Genomic DNA, 5,557 nt, shown 5'->3' on the forward strand with positions numbered 1-5,557 from the left:
TATATTATTCCTTCCTAGCACAGGGGAGCTAGACATGTTAAGTATAAAAATTAATTATTTTTATGTACCATATGGAATTTGAGATGAGTAAGGTAAAACTTAACAAATTTTCTGGATCAAAAGAAATCTCTGTGGGAGGTATACAAGCAGGCTAATAAAAAATCCTCCAGAGACATACTCTTTAAGGAGAAATTCTTGTGATTCATAGTATTGAATGGATTTTTTCATTTTTTCCCCTGTGTTATATCTTGAAGGGATGTTGGATTCATTTTCTTTGAAATGACTTCTGGAAGACCTCTGTTTTCAGGAAAAACCAAGGAATATGAACTACACTTAATTTTCCAACTACTAGGCAACAGGATAAATATTTTTCCAATGATTGACACCTGCAATTGACTAGCTGGATTAAGTTGTGTCTCTAAAAATATTTTTAAAATGTATTACTGAGACAAATGGAAATAGCTGTTACATTTAAGAATTTCAGTTAGCTTAATTATTACGAATAAAACTTCTTGTTAACTTCTTTATATTTACAGAGTTTCATCTTTGCAATAAAGATTTTATGAAAGAAGAGAGGAGAAATATTATGGAAATTGACCTTCAATGTATTATTAAGGAATCTTTCAAGATGGAATTCATAAAACCAATTTTGTTAAAGCTTGAAGAAACCATGGAGTATCCATATTCATTATATGGTGTTCTCTGGATAGAAAAAGGGCCAGATACCATCATAGCCATAGCATCATTATACAGTCCAAAAATAAGCCCATAAGTTCTTAGAATTTCCATCATTTTAATTTCAGTTGAAATAAATTATCTAATAAATGTAACATGTTCTCTAAGGCACTTTCTTAGTAATGCCTACATATATGTTCATAAGTATAATTTATATGAACATGTATAAGTTTCTATGTATATGTATTTTTTTTAACTCAGGAACTCCATCTTAGGAAACTTCGCAAGGTGTTTCTTCAGATGATAAATTCAAGAACTACAACTCTCCAAAATATAAACCATAGTCTCTAAAATCCATGCACCCAGGTATTTTTTTAAGTGAAAAGGGGAGAAACTATATGATTCTTTTTAATTTGAAAACAATTTAATACACACAATTCTTAAATATTTTGTGACCTAATGTAATTAAATTCCTCCCTTCCTTTGTCATATCGATTTTATAATTCAGTAAAGAAAAATTAGTAAAGTATGAAACATCATTGAACTATAAATGAGTGTAGAACTTATGTATTAGAATTCCAGAATTTATCTAGATAGCTCCTTTTCCCACAAAGAAAGCATTGATTAGTGTCTTATTTTGCACCATAAAGATCATGATACAATTTTTGCTTTGCTTTCTATAAAACTGTTCTCTATTTACTTGCCGGGGTCCAGCCCTAGCAGGAGTCCATGGGTTCCACACTAGTAAACAGGGCACGGGGAGACAGCGTTGGCAATGGATAGAGATTGAAAGACACAGGCTCTAGTTCTGGTGCAATCAATCCCACTTTATTCTGGGAAAGGCTGGGTTTATATACACTTTTCTTCAGGCTATGATGACAGGTTTATGATTAATCAAAGAAGTTTCCAAAGCATAGGCAGACTTTTTTTTTTACCAAAAGATTGTGAGAAATCAGTAACCATACAGATTACAATTATTTTAAGAATATTTAACTAAGTCAATGGGCTAATACAATGTTTATGTCCTTAATATCTAAACTCTATGTGACCTAAGACTATTATTATTCTCACGGTTAAAGTGATAGACAAATAATCTCACGTGGCCCTTTCTACTAGGTCCATCTGATTAATATCTAAATTGCTAAGTTAAGGGTTACAGGAGGGCAGCAGTCCCAATGGTTCCCATGGCCAAGTTTTTTTTACTGAATAGATTACATTGTCTTATGTAGCTCTTTTTCCCAGAACAGGACATTGTGTACCAATGTTTATTATAGGAGTGACCTATTCTTTGTAGGAAGGAAGGAATGTTGTGAAACCTTATCCTTTTACCTTACCACCACACATAAACAAAACCATTATCTGGATTAAACCACCCTGTAGGAGACAGGGGGAGATCTATATCTACCTTCTCTAAGGGCTTGCCTTTAGGGGAGTAGCAGGGCTTGCCATTGATAAAATAAGCTAGTCCATATCTAGTAACTACTGTGGGAGGTGCTTTTTGCATACTCATGATTGGAAAGATAGGCAGATCCGTGGCCAAATTTATGTACTGCATTACATGTTCATAACAAGCACCCCAGGAAGAAGACACATCACACAGTAGTAAAAGATGTTTTACTACTTGTGGCTGAGAAGGAGTTGTAGTCCCTAATGTTTTATAAATATTCTTGGGAAATTCTGTAGTATTCACTTCACCCTTAGTGATTACTACCAAGGAATAGTATGACTAACATAATATTAGAAACATAATGCAGAAAAAGCACCAGAGCCTGGAGGCAAGCATCCTGCATCTCCCGGGACAATGAGTCTTTGCAAAAATCATTCCCCCAGTGGATCTTTGTCAAGCACTGGTTGGGTTGCCAGGCGCCCCCACATTTACTCACAAAACATCTAAGTGTTATAAGTAAAATTTTGACTCTGATGCATAAATAAGATGGTCCATAAGCATTTTGTTCAGCATTACTGACATAATTTGTACTTGAAGAATATAAACTGTGATTCCAAAATAAAAAGTAATGTCCTGAATATCAGCAGTTCAGTTGAAGTTTCTTCTCACAGCTATATCCAGATCAGTCCAGAGCTCCCAGTAAAATTGGTCTGAATATTTTGACTTGTGGAATGCATTACATTTGCAGTAACATAGAATAACCCCTTGACTTTATTTTCCATTAAAATTTTTAAGTCACCAAAATACCAAATTAAGGACATTGTCTATTTTAATAAAAAACATTCACATTGCTTACAACATAACACACTTCTTGTACTTCCATTTCTTCTAAAACTAGGGAAGTAATAGCAAAACACTTTTGATACCAGAAATATTTTTAAATATTTGTATGTACTGATATTGTTAGTATAATACCTGATATTCTCAGCTAAACATTCTTAGGAAGAATAGCCATATATGCTGGACATATTTGAATCTCTCCAAAGTAGTAGTATAATTCCAATTTTTTATACACACACACAAACACACACACACGTGTAAATATATATACCATTGCCTATGGCAATGTTCAGTGTAGAAGGCTGAAGTCCTGTGAAGCAGATTGTCCATGAACTTAGCTCCAAGCTTGTCAGGGCCTTCGGTCTTATGGATATATGCCAGAATGGCAAAGTGCTGAGGACTGGAAGAGTCTGGAGAATGTCTAGGTTTGCAGTATCCCCAGGAGCCACTTAGAACACTCAGGGAGAATATTTCTCTACTTGTAATGCTACTTTTGTCAGTGAAAGGCAGTGAAAGATAGACCCTGTGATTTCTCAATCAGAGATAATCCCATGAAAATAATCCCTGCCTCCACTACTGCTGGTTATGTTAATTTCATAACTATAATTAGCTTTCTTTATTAACTATTGGTGTGGTGTCTTGATTAATGAAGTTGTATGAAGTTATGGCACATTTAAATTGAGCTTGGTACTTTCTATTATCCATTGCTGTTAAAATTTATTGAATGATTTGTCTCTGTGTTTATCTTGAACCACACTGATATATTTTGGGGTCACTTTTCTGTGTTTTTACCCATATGATAGGAAAATTATGCTTTTATGCATTTGCCTTCATTTCAATACTGTGAAAATTGATGTAGTCATTAAGCTCTCATTATACAGGACACTTGGTTTTGAGACAAAATGATGACTCAAATTTAATAGCTTTAATATTTTTCTTGAACACTGAAAATTTGAATTGATGTTATTTATGGTCGCTTCCTAAGGCAATGAAAGATTAGCCTCTTTAGACTAAAACAGTTTTGAGTCTATTTGAACTCAATAAGAGTATCTGATTTAGGGCACTTAAATTTAGCAAGCAAAAGCACTTAATAAACAGTTTTAGCTGAAATATTTCTATCACCTAAGATGAAAATTGCCACATTTTTTATTGTTATATCTAGGTTAGACTCTGAAGGAACTGAGTTGTTAACAAAATTTCTACAGGTAAGTCACATCTTATTTTGTAATTCTTAAATGTTGTTAAGTCTCAGTTTCCTCAAATAATGTATAATGATTATGATTATTTATGGTAGTATCCAGAATGTTTCAGGAACATGATTAAGTTAAATATATATTTATATACACATATATATATATATATTACAATATATATTATATTTATTACCTACTTTCTATTAATGATCTGGATCTCTCATTGTGACCAAGAACACCTGCTAGAATTGATCAACTATGTCAAGGCCATGTTCTCCAAACTATTGATCTCTTATGTTCTCTTTTTCCTTATAGATTACTGCCTTTCAGATTGCTATTTCTCCAGATACTACTCACATTTCCTCCAAAGCAGGAATAAGTGTTAAGGGTGGTACCAGTCACATTTATCATTATCTCTTGAAAGCAAGGCTTTCAGTAGAAACCACTGAAAGTATTCTTCCCAGGTCTCATTGGCCAGCACATTATTTGTAAGAGAGGTAGGTAATTGGGAGCAGGATTGTTGTAATTAGCCTAAAGTTAGAAACCATCCTGATTCATGATGTAGCTGTCAATTAACAAGGAAAAGGGACAGTGGGTATTGATAGGCTACTAAGAGTATCTGCCATAAGTACATTCGGTGTATTGTCTCCAGTCCTTCATGATTCATAAAGGAAAGTAAAAGCAAAAAGTTGAATATTTTAATTTTTGTCACTTCAGAAAATAGAGGAATCTAAAATTTCACCTAAGATCCAGCCTTATCTTGAAAATATGGAACTGAGATATAATTAATACTGTACAATCTCAATAGCGATTCAAATTCAAGTGTATCTGGAGTACTCCAAATCAGTACCTGAAAATATTTATCATTCTAAACAACAAAGATGAAATGAAAAATAGCTCTCTAAATGCTGATTTGTCCTTCTCCAACTTTTATAGTAATTGAGAGTAAAATCTAATGAAGCAGTTCTTTGTTTTATTAGTTTGAATATAAGAAAAAGGTTTAAGCAGAAAAGGCCATGAAGCATGCATACTATCAAAGTCTGGGCCCAAGAATACATGCTTTACCAGAAAGTAAGAAAATTCAAAGTTTTTCCCCTTTCATATTAATTTGTCTAATGTTGGGGAATGAGATGGATTAGAGGTTTAGAAAGAGAGTGTTGCTAGTTTTAAATCTGAAACATTGGTCATTTTTGAAAGCAGATTGAAATTTCTTACAGGTTGGTTCTGCACTGTACATTTTTTCAAATCAATCATAATTTTCCTTTCTGTATTAATGTTTATATATATATATATATATATATATATATATATATATGGCCACTATTCTAAGAAACTGTAAGAAACCCAGGATACTTAAATATGGGTCATCAATCTTAATGTATTTAATTTGAAATATAACATCTGTGATGGCATCAGCAGGCCTAATATAGCTTCAGTTCAGTTGTTAAAGTGGATTTCTATA

The sequence above is a fragment of the Sciurus vulgaris genome (assembly GCF_902686455.1).
Source record: "Sciurus vulgaris genome assembly, contig: HiC_scaffold_249_arrow_ctg1, whole genome shotgun sequence".
Classification (NCBI taxonomy): domain Eukaryota; kingdom Metazoa; phylum Chordata; class Mammalia; order Rodentia; family Sciuridae; genus Sciurus; species Sciurus vulgaris.